Here is a 19,160-nt window from a genome sequence, read left to right as displayed (position 1 = left end):
CTGACTCTCACTGACTGACTGACTCACTCACTGACTGACTGACTCACTCACTGACTGACTGACTCTCACTGACTTACTCACTCTCACTAACTGACTGTCTCACTCACACTGACTGACTGACTGACTCACTCTCACTGACTGACTCACTGACTGACTCACTCTCACTGACTGACTCACTGACTGACTCACTGACTCTCACTGACTGACTCACTCACTGACTCACTGACTCACTCACTCCGACTGACTGACTCACTGACTGACTCACTCACACTGACTGACTCCCTCTCACTGACTGACTGACTCACTGACTGACTGACTCTCACTGACTGACTGACTCTGACTGACTCACTCACTCTCACTGACTGACTCACTCACACTGACTGACACTCACTTTGACTGACTCACTCTCTGACTGACTCACTGACTGACTCCCTCATTCACTCACTCACTCTCACTGATTGACTCACTGACTGACTCACTCACTCACACTCACTGACTTACTGACTCACTCTCACTGACTGACTCACTGACTGACTCACTCTCACTGACTGACTGACTTAGTCACTCTCACTGACTGACTGACTCTGACTGACTCAATCAGCTCTCACTGACTGACTCACTCACTCTCACTGACTGACTCACTCACTCTCACTGACTGACTCACTGCCTCTCTGACTGACTCACTGACTCACTCACTCTCACTGACTGACTGAGTCACTCACTGACTGACTCACTCACTGACTGACTCTCACTGACTGACTGACAGACTCTCACTGACTGACTGACTCACTCTCACTGACTCACTGACTGACTCACTCTCACTGACTGACTGACTCACTCTCACTGACTGACTCATTCTCACTGACTGACTCACTCTCACTGACTGACTCACTCTCACTGACTGACTCACTCTCACTGAATGACTGACTCACTCACTCTCACTGGCTGACTCACTCTCACTGACTGACTCACTCACTCCCTGACTGACTGACTGACTCACTCACTTTCACTGACTGACTCACTGACTGACTGACTCACTGACTGACTCACTCTCACTGACTGACTCACTCACTATCTCTGACTGACTCACTCACTATCTCTGACTCACTCACTCTCTGACTGACTCATTGACTCACTCACTCTCACTGACCGACTGACTCACTCACTGACTGACTGATTCAGTCTCACTGTCTGACTCACTCTCACTGACTGACTCCTTCTCACTGACTGACTGACTCACTCTCACTGACTCACTGACTGACTCACTCTCACTGACTGACTGACTGACTCTCACTGACTGACTCATTCTCACTGACTGACTCACTCTCACTGACTGACTCACTCTCACTGACTGACTCACTCTCACTGAATGACTGACTCACTCACTCTCACTGGCTGACTCACTCTCACTGACTGACTCACTCACTCCCTGACTGACTGACTGACTCACTCACTTTCACTGACTGACTCACTGACTGACTGACTCACTGACTGACTCACTCTCACTGACTGACTCACTCACTATCTCTGACTGACTCACTCACTATCTCTGACTCACTCACTCTCTGACTGACTCATTGACTCACTCACTCTCACTGACTGACTGACTCAATTACTGACTGACTGACTCAGTGTCACTGACTGACTCACTCTCACTGACTGACTCCTTCTCACTGACTGACTGACTCACTCTCACTGACTCACTCACTCTCACTGACTTACTCACTCTCACTGACTCACTCACTCTCACTGACTCACTCACTCACTAACTCTCATTGACTGACTGACTTTGACTCACTCACTGTCACTGACTGACTCACTTTCACTGACTGACTCACTCACTCATACTGACTGACACTCACTCTGACTGACTCACTCTCTGACTGACTCACTGACTCACTCACTGACTGACTCCCTCACTCACTCTCACTGACTGACTCACTGACTGACTGACTGACTCACACTCACTGACTGACTGACTGACTCACTCACTCACTCTCACTGACTGATTCACTGACTCACTCACTCTCACTGAATGACTTACTCTCTCTGACTGACTCACTCAATCACACTGACTGACTCACTCACTCTCTATGACTAACTGACTCACTCACACTGACTGACTCACTCACTCACACTGACTGACTCACTCACTCTCTGACTGACTCACTGACTCACTCACTCTCACTGACTGACTCACTGACTGACTGCCTCACTCACTCTCAGTGACTGAGTGACTCACTGACTGACTCACTCACACTGACTGAGTCCCTCTCACTGACTGACTTATTCATTCTCACTGACTGACTGACTCATTCTCACTGACTGGCTCACTCTCACTGACTGACTCAGTCTCACTGACTGACTGACTCACTCACTCTCACTGACTGACTGACTCCCTCTCACTGACTGACTGACTCACTCACTCTCACTGACTGACTGACTCACTCTCACTGACTGACTCACTCCCACTGACTGACTCACTTTCACTGACTGACTCACTCCCACTGTCTGACTCACTTTCACTGACTGACTCACTCACACTGACTGACTCATTGACTGACTCACTCACTCACTCACTCACTCTCACTGTCTGACCGACTCACTGACTGACTGACTGACTCACTGACTGACTCACACTGACTGACTTACAGACTCTCACTGACTGACTGACTGACTCTCACTGACTCACTGACTGACTCACTCTCACTGACTGACTCACTCTCACTGACTGACTCATTCTCACTGACTGACTGACTCTCACTGACTGACTCACTCTCACTGAATGACTGACTCACTCACTCTCACTGAATGACTTACTCTCTCTGACTGACTCACTCAATCACACTGACTGACTCACTCACTCTCTCTGACTGACTGACTCACTCAAACTGACTGACTCACTCACTCACACTTACTGACTCACTCACTCACACGGACTGACTCACTCACTCTCTGACTGACTCACTGACTCACTCACTCTCACTGACTGACTCACTGACTGACTGCCTCACTCACTCTCAGTGACTGAGTGACTCACTGACTGACTCACTCACACTGACTGAGTCCCTCTCACTGACTGACTTATTCACTCTCACTGACTGACTGACTCATTCTCACTGACTGGCTCACTCTCACTGACTGACTGACTCACTCACTCTCACTGACTGACTGACTCACTCTCACTGACTGACTCACTCTCACTGACTGACTCATTCTCACTGACTGACTCACTCTCACTGACTGACTCACTCTCACTGAATGACTGACTCACTCACTCTCACTGACTGACTCACTCTCACTGACTGACTCACTCACTCCCTGACTGACTCACTGACTCACTCACTTTCACTGACTGACTCACTGACTGACTGACTCACTGACTGACTCACTCTCACTGACTGACTCACTCACTATCTCTGACTGACTCACTCACTATCTCTGACTCACTCACTCTCTGACTGACTCATTGACTCACTCACTCTCACTGACCGACTGACTCACTCACTGACTGACTGATTCAGTCTCACTGTCTGACTCACTCTCACTGACTGACTCCTTCTCACTGACTGACTGACTCACTCTCACTGACTCACTCACTCTCACTGACTCACTCGCTCTCACTGACTGACTCACTCACTAACTCTCACTGACTAAGTGACTCTGACTCACTCACTGTCACTGACTGACTCACTTTCAATGACTGACTCACTCACTCATACTGACTGACACTCACTCTGAATGACTCACTCTCTGACTGACTCACTGACTCACTCACTCTCACTGTCTGACTGACTGACTCACTGACTGACTCACTCACTGACTGACTCTCACTGACTGACTGACAGACTCTCACTGACTGACTGACTCACTCTCACTGACTCACTGACTGACTCACTCTTACTGACTGTCTCACTCTCACTGACTGACTCATTCTCACTGACTGACTCACTCTCACTGAATGAATGACTCACTCACTCTCACTGACTGACTCACTCTCACTGAAGGACTCACTCACTCCCTGACTGACCCACTGACTCACTCACTTTCACTGACTGACTCACTGACTGACTCACTGACTGACTGACTCACTCTCACTGACTGACTCACTCACTCTCACTGACTGACTAACTCACTCACTGACTGACTGACTCAGTGTCACTGACTGACTCACTCTCACTGAATGACTGACTCACTCACTCTCACTGACTGACTCACTCACTCTCTGACTGACTCACTGACTTTCTCACTTTCAGTGACTGACTCACTGACTGACTCACTGACTCACTCACTCTCACTGATAGACTCACTCACTATCTCTGACTGACTCACTCACTATCTTTGACTCACTCACCCTCTGACTGACTCATTGACTCACTCACTCTCACTGACTGACTGACTCAATTACTGACTGACTGACTCAGTGTCACTGACTGACTCACTCTCACTGACTGACTCCTTCTCACTGACTGACTGACTCACTCTCACTGACTCACTCACTCTCACTGACTTACTCACTCTCACTGACTCACTCACTCTCACTGACTCACTCACTCACTAACTCTCATTGACTGACTGACTTTGACTCACTCACTGTCACTGACTGACTCACTTTCACTGACTGACTCACTCACTCATACTGACTGACACTCACTCTGACTGACTCACTCTCTGACTGACTCACTGACTCACTCACTGACTGACTCCCTCACTCACTCTCACTGACTGACTCACTGACTGACTGACTGACTCACACTCACTGACTGACTGACTGACTCACTCACTCACTCTCACTGACTGATTCACTGACTCACTCACTCTCACTGAATGACTTACTCTCTCTGACTGACTCACTCAATCACACTGACTGACTCACTCACTCTCTATGACTAACTGACTCACTCACACTGACTGACTCACTCACTCACACTGACTGACTCACTCACTCTCTGACTGACTCACTGACTCACTCACTCTCACTGACTGACTCACTGACTGACTGCCTCACTCACTCTCAGTGACTGAGTGACTCACTGACTGACTCACTCACACTGACTGAGTCCCTCTCACTGACTGACTTATTCATTCTCACTGACTGACTGACTCATTCTCACTGACTGGCTCACTCTCACTGACTGACTCAGTCTCACTGACTGACTGACTCACTCACTCTCACTGACTGACTGACTCCCTCTCACTGACTGACTGACTCACTCACTCTCACTGACTGACTGACTCACTCTCACTGACTGACTCACTCCCACTGACTGACTCACTTTCACTGACTGACTCACTCCCACTGTCTGACTCACTTTCACTGACTGACTCACTCACACTGACTGACTCATTGACTGACTCACTCACTCACTCACTCACTCTCACTGTCTGACCGACTCACTGACTGACTGACTGACTCACTGACTGACTCACACTGACTGACTTACAGACTCTCACTGACTGACTGACTCACTCTCACTGACTCACTGACTGACTCACTCTCACTGACTGACTCACTCTCACTGACTGACTCATTCTCACTGACTGACTGACTCTCACTGACTGACTCACTCTCACTGAATGACTGACTCACTCACTCTCACTGACTGACTCACTCTCACTGACTGACTCACTCACTCCCTGACTGACTCACTGACTCACTCACTTTCACTGACTGACTCACTGACTGACTGACTCACTGACTGACTCACTCTCACTGACTGACTCACTCACTATCTCTGACTCACTCACTCTCTGACTGACTCATTGACTCACTCACTCTCACTGACCGACTGACTCACTCACTGACTGACTGATTCAGTCTCACTGTCTGACTCACTCTCACTGACTGACTCCTTCTCACTGACTGACTGACTCACTCTCACTGACTCACTCACTCTCACTGACTCACTCGCTCTCACTGACTGACTCACTCACTAACTCTCACTGACTAAGTGACTCTGACTCACTCACTGTCACTGACTGACTCACTTTCAATGACTGACTCACTCACTCATACTGACTGACACTCACTCTGAATGACTCACTCTCTGACTGACTCACTGACTCACTCACTCTCACTGTCTGACTGACTGACTCACTGACTGACTCACTCACTGACTGACTCTCACTGACTGACTGACAGACTCTCACTGACTGACTGACTCACTCTCACTGACTCACTGACTGACTCACTCTTACTGACTGTCTCACTCTCACTGACTGACTCATTCTCACTGACTGACTCACTCTCACTGAATGAATGACTCACTCACTCTCACTGACTGACTCACTCTCACTGAAGGACTCACTCACTCCCTGACTGACCCACTGACTCACTCACTTTCACTGACTGACTCACTGACTGACTCACTGACTGACTGACTCACTCTCACTGACTGACTCACTCACTCTCACTGACTGACTAACTCACTCACTGACTGACTGACTCAGTGTCACTGACTGACTCACTCTCACTGAATGACTGACTCACTCACTCTCACTGACTGACTCACTCACTCTCTGACTGACTCACTGACTTTCTCACTTTCAGTGACTGACTCACTGACTGACTCACTGACTCACTCACTCTCACTGATAGACTCACTCACTATCTCTGACTGACTCACTCACTATCTTTGACTCACTCACCCTCTGACTGACTCATTGACTCACTCACTCTCACTGACTGACTGACTCAATTACTGACTGACTGACTCAGTGTCACTGACTGACTCACTCTCACTGACTGACTCCTTCTCACTGACTGACTGACTCACTCTCACTGACTCACTCACTCTCACTGACTTACTCACTCTCACTGACTCACTCACTCTCACTGACTCACTCACTCACTAACTCTCATTGACTGACTGACTTTGACTCACTCACTGTCACTGACTGACTCACTTTCACTGACTGACTCACTCACTCATACTGACTGACACTCACTCTGACTGACTCACTCTCTGACTGACTCACTGACTCACTCACTGACTGACTCCCTCACTCACTCTCACTGACTGACTCACTGACTGACTGACTGACTCACACTCACTGACTGACTGACTGACTCACTCACTCACTCTCACTGACTGATTCACTGACTCACTCACTCTCACTGAATGACTTACTCTCTCTGACTGACTCACTCAATCACACTGACTGACTCACTCACTCTCTATGACTAACTGACTCACTCACACTGACTGACTCACTCACTCACACTGACTGACTCACTCACTCTCTGACTGACTCACTGACTCACTCACTCTCACTGACTGACTCACTGACTGACTGCCTCACTCACTCTCAGTGACTGAGTGACTCACTGACTGACTCACTCACACTGACTGAGTCCCTCTCACTGACTGACTTATTCATTCTCACTGACTGACTGACTCATTCTCACTGACTGGCTCACTCTCACTGACTGACTCAGTCTCACTGACTGACTGACTCACTCACTCTCACTGACTGACTGACTCCCTCTCACTGACTGACTGACTCACTCACTCTCACTGACTGACTGACTCACTCTCACTGACTGACTCACTCCCACTGACTGACTCACTTTCACTGACTGACTCACTCCCACTGTCTGACTCACTTTCACTGACTGACTCACTCACACTGACTGACTCATTGACTGACTCACTCACTCACTCACTCACTCTCACTGTCTGACCGACTCACTGACTGACTGACTGACTCACTGACTGACTCACACTGACTGACTTACAGACTCTCACTGACTGACTGACTCACTCTCACTGACTCACTGACTGACTCACTCTCACTGACTGACTCACTCTCACTGACTGACTCATTCTCACTGACTGACTGACTCTCACTGACTGACTCACTCTCACTGAATGACTGACTCACTCACTCTCACTGACTGACTCACTCTCACTGACTGACTCACTCACTCCCTGACTGACTCACTGACTCACTCACTTTCACTGACTGACTCACTGACTGACTGACTCACTGACTGACTCACTCTCACTGACTGACTCACTCACTCTCACTGACTGACTGACTGACTCACTGACTGACTGACTCAGTCTCACTGACTGACTCCTTCTCACTGACTGACTGACTCACTCTCACTGACTCATTCACTCTCACTGACTCACTCACTCTCACTGACTCTCTCACTCTCACTGACTCACTCACTCACTCACTAACTCTCACTGACTGACTCACTCTGACTGACTCACTCTCTGACTGACTCACTGACTGACTCCCTCACTCACTCATTCTCACTGATTGACTCAATGACTGACTGACTCACTCACACTCACTGACTGACTGACTCACTCTCACTGACTGACTCACTCTCACTGACTGACTGACTCAGTCAGTCTCACTGACTGACTGATTCTGACTAACTCAATCAGCTCTCACTGACTGACTCACTCACTCTCACTGACTCACTCACTCACTCTCACTGACTCACTCACTGCCTCTCTGACTGACTCACTGACTCACTCACTCTCACTATTTGACTGACTGACTCACTCACTGACTGACTCTCACTGACTGACTGACAGACTCTCACTGACTGACTGACTCACTCTCACTGACTCACTGACTGACTCACTCTCACTGACTGACTGACTCACTCTCACTGACTGACTCATTCTCACTGACTGACTCACTCTCACTGACTGACTCACTCTCACTGAATGACTGACTCACTCACTCTCACTGACTGACTCACTCTCACTGACTGACTCACTCACTCACTCCCTGACTGACTCACTGACTCACTCACTTTCACTGACTGACTCACTGACTGGCTGACTCACTGACTGACTCACTCTCACTGACTGACTCACTCACTATCTCTGACTGACTCACTCACTATCTCTGACTCACTCACTCACTGACTGACTCATTGACTCACTCACTCTCACTGACCGACTGACTCACTCACTGACTGACTGATTCAGTCTCACTGTCTGACTCACTCTCACTGACTGACTCCTTCTCACTGACTGACTGACTCACTCTCACTTACTCACTCACTCTCACTGACTCACTCGCTCTCACTGACTGACTCACTCTTTAACTCTCACTGACTGAGTGACTCTGACTCACTCACTGTCACTGACTGACTCACTTTCACTGACTGACTCACTCACTCATACTGACTGACACTCACTCTGACTGACTCACTCTCTGACTGACTCACTGACTCACTCACTGACTGACTCCCTCACTCACTCTCACTGACTGACTCACTGACTGACTGACTCACTCACACTCACTGACTGACTCACTGACCGACTGACTCACTGACTGACTGACTGATTCAGTCTCACTGTCTGACTCACTCTCACTGACTGACTCCTTCTCACTGACTGACTGACTCACTCTTACTGACTCACTCACTCTCACTGACTCACTCGCTCTCACTGACTGACTCACTCACTAACTCTCACTGACTGAGTGACTCTGACTTACTCACTGTCACTGACTGACTCACTTTCACTGACTGACTGACTCACTCATACTGACTGACACTCACTCTGACTGACTCACTCTCTGACTGACTCACTGACTCACTCACTGACTGACTCCCTCACTCACTCTCACTGACTGACTCACTGACTGACTGACTCACTCACACTCACTGACTCACTCACTGACTGACTCACTCTCACTGACTGACTCACTGACTGACTCACTCTCACTGACTGACTGACTCAGTCACTCTCACTGACTGACTGATTCTGACTGACTCAATCAGCTCTCACTGACTGACTCACTCACTCTCACTGACTGACTCACTCACTCTCACTGACTGACTCACTCCCTCTCTGACTGACTCACTGACTCAATCACTCTCACTGAATGACTGACTGACTCACTGACTGACTGACTCACTGACTGACTCTCACTGACTGATTGACAGACTCTCACTGACTGTCTGACTCACTCTCACTGACTCACTGCCTGACTCACTGTCACTGACTGACTGACTCACTCTCACTGACTGACTCTCAGTCACTCTCACTGACTGACTGATTCTGACTAACTCAATCAGCTCTCACTGACTGACTCACTCACTCTCACTGACTGACTCACTTACTCTCACTGACTGACTCACTCCCTCTCTGACTTACTCACTCACTCGCACTGACTGACTGACTCACTCACTGACTGACTCACTCACTGACTTACTCTCACTGACTGATTGACAGACTCTCACTGACTGACTGACTCACTCTCACTGACTCACTGCCTGACTCACTCTCACTGACTGACTGACTCACTCTCACTGACTGACTCATTCTCACTGATTGACTCACTCTCACTGACTGACTCACTCTCACTGACTCACTCACTCTCACTGACTGCCTCACTCGTACTGACTGACTGACTCACTCTCTGGCTGACTCACTGACTTTCTCACTTTCACTGACTGACTCACTGACTGACTGACTGACTCACTCTCACTGATTGACTCACTCTCTATCTCTGACTGACTCACTCACTATCTCTGACTCACTCACTCTCTGACTGACTCATTGACTCACTCACTCTCACTGACTGACTCACTTACTGACTGACTGACTCAGTGTCACTGACTGACTCACTCTCACTGACTGACTCCTTCTCACTGACTGACTGACTCATTCTCACTGACTCACTCACTCTCACTGACTTACTCACTCTCACTCTCACTGACTCACTCACTCTCACTGACTCACTCACTAACTCTCACTGACTGACTGACTTTGACTCACTCACTGTCACTGACTGACTCACTTTCACTGACTGACTCACTCACTCATACTGACTGACACTCACTCTGACTGACTCACTCTCTGACTGACTCACTGACTGACTCACTGACTGACTCCCTCACTCACTCTCACTGACTGCCTAACTGACTGACTGACAGACTGACTCACTCACTCTCACTGACTGATTCACTGACTCACTCACTCTCACTGAATGACTTACTCTCTCTGACTGACTCACTCAATCACACTGACTGACTCACTCACTCTCTCTGACTGACTCACTCACTCACACTGACTGACTCACTCACTCACACTTACTGACTCACTCACTCACACGGACTGACTCACTCACTCTCTGACTGACTCACTGACTCACTCACTCTCACTGACTGACTCACTGACTGACTGCCTCACTCACTCTCAGTGACTGAGTGACTCACTGACTGACTCACTCACACTGACTGAGTCCCTCTCACTGACTGACTTATTCACTCTCACTGACTGACTGACTCATTCTCACTGACTGGCTCACTCTCACTGACTGACTCACTCTCACTGACTGACTCACTCACTCACTCTCACTGACTGACTGACTCACTCTCACTGACTGACTGACTCACTCACTCTCACTGACTGACTCACTCACTCTCACTGACTGACTCACTCCCACTGACTGACTCACTTTCATTGACTGACTCACTCACACTGACTGACTGACTCACTCTCACTGACTGACTCACACCCACTGACTGACTCACTTTCACTGACTGACTCACTCACACTGACTGACTCACTGACTGACTCACTGACTGACTCACTCACTGACTGACTCTCACTGACTGACTGACAGACTCTTACTGACTGACTGACTCACTCTCACTGACTCACTGACTGACTGACTCCCACTGACTGGCTCACTCTCACTGACTGACTCACTCTCACTGACTGACTCACTCACTCTCTGACTGACTCACTGACTTTCTCACTTTCACTGACTGACTCACTGACTGACTGACTGACTCACTCACTCTCATTGATTGACTCACTCACTATCTCTGACTGACTCACTCACTATCTCTGACTCACTCACTCTGACTGACTCATTTACTCACTCACTCTCACTGACTGACTGACTCAGTGTCACTGACTGACTCACTCTCACTGACTGACTCCTTCTCACTGACTGACTGACTCACTCTCACTGACTCACTCACTCTCACTGACTTACTCACTCTCACTGACTCACTCACTCTCACTGACTCACTCACTCACTAACTCTCACTGACTGACTGACTTTGACTCACTCACTGTCACTGACTGACTCACTTTCACTGACTGACTCACTCACTCATACTGACTGACACTCACTCTGACTGACTCACTCTCTGACTGACTCACTGACTCACTCACTGACTGACTCAGTCTCACTGACTGACTCAGTCTCACTGACTGACTCACTCACTCTCACTGACTGACTCACTCACTCTCACTGACTGATTCACTGACTGACTCATTCTCACTGACTGACTCACTGACTGACTCACTGACTCTCACTGACTGACTCACTGACTGACTCACTCTCACTGACTGACTCACTCACTATCTCTGACTGACTCACTGACTGACTCACTCACTCTCACTGACTGACTGACTCTCACTGACTGACTGACTCACTCACTGACTGACTGACTCACTCACTGACTGACTGACTCTCACTGACTTACTCACTCTCACTAACTGACTGTCTCACTCACACTGACTGACTGACTGACTCACTCTCACTGACTGACTCACTGATTGACTCACTCTCACTGACTGACTCACTGACTGACTCACTGACTCTCACTGACTGACTCACTCACTGACTCACTGACTCACTCACTCCGACTGACTGACTCACTGACTGACTCACTCACACTGACTGACTCCCTCTCACTGACTGACTGACTGACTGACTGACTGACTCTCACTGACTGACTGACTCTGACTGACTCACTCACTCTCACTGACTGACTCACTCACACTGACTGACACTCACTTTGACTGACTCACTCTCTGACTGACTCACTGACTGACTCCCTCATTCACTCACTCACTCTCACTGATTGACTCACTGACTGACTCACTCACTCACACTCACTGACTTACTGACTCACTCTCACTGACTGACTCACTGACTGACTCACTCTCACTGACTGACTGACTTAGTCACTCTCACTGACTGACTGACTCTGACTGACTCAATCAGCTCTCACTGACTCACTCACTCACTCTCACTGACTGACTCACTCACTCTCACTGACTGACTCACTGCCTCTCTGACTGACTCACTGACTCACTCACTCTCACTGACTGACTGAGTCACTCACTGACTGACTCACTCACTGACTGACTCTCACTGACTGACTGACAGACTCTCACTGACTGACTGACTCACTCTCACTGACTCACTGACTGACTCACTCTCACTGACTGACTGACTCACTCACTCTCACTGACTGACTCATTCTCACTGACTGACTCACTCTCACTGACTGACTCACTCTCACTGACTGACTCACTCTCACTGAATGACTGACTCACTCACTCTCACTGGCTGACTCACTCTCACTGACTGACTCACTCACTCCCTGACTGACTCACTGACTCACTCACTTTCACTGACTGACTCACTGACTGACTGACTCACTGACTGACTCACTCTCACTGACTGACTCACTCACTATCTCTGACTGACTCACTCACTATCTCTGACTCACTCACTCTCTGACTGACTCATTGACTCACTCACTCTCACTGACCGACTGACTCACTCACTGACTGACTGATTCAGTCTCACTGTCTGACTCACTCTTACTGACTGACTCCTTCTCACTGACTGACTGACTCACTCTCACTGACTCACTCACTCTCACTGACTCACTCGCTCTCACTGACTGACTCACTCACTAACTCTCACTGACTAAGTGACTCTGACTCACTCACTGTCACTGACTGACTCACTTTCACTGACTGACTCACTCACTCATACTGACTGACACTCACTCTGAATGACTCACTCTCTGACTGACTCACTGACTCACTCACTCTCAGACTGACTGACTCACTGACTGACTCACTCACTGACTGACTCTCACTGACTGACTGACAGACTCTCACTGACTGACTGACTCACTCTCACTGACTCACTGACTGACTCACTCTCACTGACTGACTCACTCTCACTGACTGACTCATTCTCACTGACTGACTCACTCTCACTGAATGACTGACTCACTCACTCTCACTGACTGACTCACTCTCACTGAAGGACTCACTCACTCCCTGACTGACCCACTGACTCACTCACTTTCACTGACTGACTCACTGACTGACTGACTGACTGACTGACTCACTCTCACTGACCGACTCACTCACTCTCACTGACTGACTAACTCACTCACTGACTGACTGACTCAGTGTCACTGACTGACTCACTCTCACTGAATGACTGACTCACTCACTCTCACTGACTGACTCACTCACTCTCTGACTGACTCACTGACTTTCTCACTTTCAGTGACTGACTCACTGACTGACTGACTGACTCACTCACTCTCACTGATAGACTCACTCACTATCTCTGACTGACTCACTCACTATCTTTGACTCACTCACTCTCTGACTGACTCATTGACTCACTCACTCTCACTGACTGACTGACTCAATTACTGACTGACTGACTCAGTGTCACTGACTGACTCACTCTCACTGACTGACTCCTTCTCACTGACTGACTGACTCACTCTCACTGACTCACTCACTCTCACTGACTTACTCACTCTCACTGACTCACTCACTCTCACTGACTCACTCACTCACTAACTCTCATTGACTGACTGACTTTGACTCACTCACTGTCACTGACTGACTCACTTTCACTATGCAATAATAACTTCCTAGGCAATTGACGTGATTAGTAAATTGATATTTAAAATGTGTCCAAATAGTATAGCCAAAACAGTTTTTAAAAAAAATTCACATTAATGTTTATTGTTAATATGATTCTCACAGAATCAAAGACCAGATCAGTAAAAAAAGCGATTCAACAGTGCATTTATACATAATGTAGACATTCAATGTAATAATATTCATCAAACAACAGTTAAAATTAAAACAAATCAGTGGCCATATGGTTATCTTCTACGCGCGTTTCGGCGAAAAGTACGCCTTCGTCAGGAAAAGCCACAATTCTTCAAAAGGCAGTCTAGCGTATGGATAGCAAAAAAAGGATTTGTCAGGAGGTAGCATGAACAGCCTGATAATTGGTGCAATGCTATTGGCAATGTGATTTCACAGTGGACGAAAATCGTTGCAGGGTATTGCTAGTGATAATCGTAGGACCTGTTCTATTTTTTTTAGATGGCTTTTCAGGTATAGAGATCAATTGATTTGAACGGACTGGATATTGATTCATAAGTTCAGGATATTTTCTTTATGCAGCAAGATTCTTTTGCTGTATTGAACGAATGAACAGTATGCTGATTGATGTTTTAATTGATGCCGTGTGGATGACGGGCATTTCGTTTTGAGAACAGGTGTCCTGCTCTGCAGCGTGGTGAAAAACCGATTGCTTCTTTGTAAACGCTAGCTTGGCAGTGAGTCGGGCGGATAAGCACTGACTTACTCACTCTCACTGACTCATTCACTCTCACTGACTCACTCACTCACTAACTCTCATTGACTGACTGACTTTGACTCACTCACTGTCACTGACTGACTCACTTTCACTGACTGACTCACTCACTCATACTGACTGACACTCACTCTGACTGACTCACTCTCTGACTGACTCACTGACTCACTCACTGACTGACTCCCTCACTCACTCTCACTGACTGACTCACTGACTGACTGACTGACTCACACTCACTGACTGACTGACTGACTGACTGACTCACTCACTCTCACTGACTGATTCACTGACTCACTCACTCTCACTGAATGACTTACTCTCTCTGACTGACTCACTCAATCACACTGACTGACTCACTCACTCTCTATGACTGACTGACTCACTCACACTGACTGACTCACTCACTCACACTGACTGACTCACTCACTCTCTGACTGACTCACTGACTCACTCACTCTCACTGACTGACTCACTGACTGACTGCCTCACTCACTCTCAGTGACTGAGTGACTCACTGACTGACTCACTCACACTGACTGAGTCCCTCTCACTGACTGACTTATTCATTCTCACTGACTGACTGACTCATTCTCACTGACTGGCTCACTCTCACTGACTGACTCAGTCTCACTGACTGACTGACTCACTCACTCTCACTGACTGACTGACTCCCTCTCACTGACTGACTGACTCACTCACTCTCACTGACTGACTGACTCACTCTCACTGACTGACTCACTCCCACTGACTGACTCACTTTCACTGACTGACTCACTCCCACTGTCTGACTCACTTTCACTGACTGACTCACTCACACTGACTGACTCATTGACTCACTCACTCACTCACTCACTCACTCTCACTGTCTGACCGACTCACTCACTGACTGGCTGACTCACTGACTGACTCACACTGACTGACTTACAGACTCTCACTGATTGACTGACTCACTCTCACTGACTCACTGACTGACTCACTCTCACTGACTGACTCACTCTCACTGACTGCCTCATTCTCACTGACTGACTCACTCTCACTGACTGACTCACTCTCACTGAATGACTGACTGACTCACTCTCACTGACTGACTCACTCTCACTGACTGACTCACTCACTCCCTGACTGACTCACTGACTCACTCACTTTCACTGACTGACTCACTGACTGACTGACTCACTGACTGACTCACTCTCACTGACTGACTCACTCACTCTCACTGACTGACTGACTGACTCACTGACTGACTGACTCAGTCTCACTGACTGACTCCTTCTCACTGACTGACTGACTCACTCTCACTGACTCACTCACTCTCACTGACTCACTCACTCTCACTGACTCACTCACTCTCACTGACTCACTCACTCACTAACTCTCACTGACTGACTCACTCTGACTGACTCACTCTCTGACTGACTCACTGACTGACTCCCTCACTCACTCATTCTCACTGATTGACTCAATGACTGACTGACTCACTCACACTCACTGACTGACTGACTCACTCTCACTGACTGACTCACTGACTGACTCACTCTCACTGACTGACTGACTCAGTCAGTCTCACTGACTGACTGATTCTGACTAACTCAATCAGCTCTCACTGACTGACTCACTCAATCTCACTGACTGACTCACTCACTCTCACTGACTGACTCACTGCCTCTCTGACTGACTCACTGACTCACTCACTCTCACTATTTGACTGACTGACTCACTGACTGACTCACTCACTGACTGACTCTCACTGACTGACTGACAGACTCTCACTGACTGACTGACTCACTCTCACTGACTAACTGACTGACTCACTCTCACTGACTGACTGACTCACTCTCACTGACTGACTCATTCTCACTGACTGACTCACTCTCACTGACTGACTCACTCTCACTGAATGACTGACTCACTCACTTTCACTGACTGACTCACTGACTGACTGACTCACTGACTGACTCACTCTCACTGACTGACTCACTCACTATCTCTGACTGACTCACTCACTATCTCTGACTCACTCACTCTCTGACTGACTCATTGACTCACTCACTCTCACTGACCGACTGACTCACTCACTGACTGACTGATTCAGTCTCACTGTCTGACTCACTCTCACTGACTGACTCCTTCTCACTGACTGACTGACTCACTCTCACTTACTCACTCACTCTCACTGACTCACTCGCTCTCACTGACTGACTCACTCACTAACTCTCACTGACTGAGTGACTCTGACTCACTCACTGTCACTGACTGACTCACTTTCACTGACTCACTCACTCACTCATACTGACTGACACTCACTCTGACTGACTCACTCTCTGACTGACTCACTGACTCACTCACTGACTGACTCCCTCACTCACTCTCACTGACTGACTCACTGACTGACTGACTCACTCACACTCACTGACTCACTCACTGACTGACTCACTCTCACTGACTGACTCACTGACTGACTCACTCTGACTGACTGACTCAGTCACTCTCACTGACTGACTCACTCACTCTCACTGACTGACTCACTCACTCTCACTGACTGACTCACTCCCTCTCTGACTGACTCACTGACTCAATCACTCTCACTGAATGACTGACTGACTCACTGACTGACTGACTCACTGACTGACTCTCACTGACTGATTGACAGACTCTCACTGACTGACTGACTCACTCTCACTGACTCACTGCCTGACTCACTGTCACTGACTGACTGACTCACTCTCACTGACTGACTCTCAGTCACTCTCACTGACTGACTGATTCTGACTAACTCAATCAGCTCTCACTGACTGACTCACTCACTCTCACTGACTGACTCACTCACTCTCACTGACTGACTCACTCCCTCTCTGACTTACTCACTCACTCGTACTGACCGACTGACTCACTCACTGACTGACTCACTCACTGACTGACTCTCACTGACTGATTGACAGACTCTCACTGACTGACTGACTCACTCTCACTGACTCACTGCCTGACTCACTCTCACTGACTGACTGACTCACTCTCACTGACTGACTCATTCTCACTGATTGACTCACTCTCACTGACTGACTCACTCTCACTGACTCACTCACTCTCAGTGACTGCCTCACTCTTACTGACTGACTGACTCACTCTCTGGCTGACTCACTGACTTTCTCACTTTCACTGACTGACTCACTGACTGACTGACTGACTCACTCTCACTGATTGACTCACTCTCTATCTCTGACTGACTCACTCACTATCTCTGACTCACTCACTCTCTGACTGACTCATTGACTCACTCACTCTCACTGACTGACTCACTTACTGACTGACTGACTCAGTGTCACTGACTGACTCACTCTCACTGACTGACTCCTTCTCACTGACTGACTGACTCATTCTCACTGACTCACTCACTCTCACTGACTTACTCACTCTCACTCTCACTGACTCACTCACTCTCACTGACTCACTCACTAACTCTCACTGACTGACTGACTTTGACTCACTCACTGTCACTGACTGACTCACTTTCACTGACTGACTCACTCACTCATACTGACTGACACTCACTCTGACTGACTCACTCTCTGACTGACTCACTGACTCACTCACTGACTGACTCCCTCACTCACTCTCACTGACTGCCTAACTGACTGACTGACAGACTGACTCACTCACTCTCACTGACTGATTCACTGACTCACTCACTCTCACTGAATGACTTACTCTCTCTGACTGACTCACTCAAT

This window comes from Triturus cristatus, chromosome 5_2, assembly GCF_964204655.1.
Source record: "Triturus cristatus chromosome 5_2, aTriCri1.1, whole genome shotgun sequence".
Taxonomy (NCBI): Eukaryota; Metazoa; Chordata; class Amphibia; order Caudata; family Salamandridae; genus Triturus; species Triturus cristatus.
Note: the sequence above shows the minus strand (reverse complement) of the source record.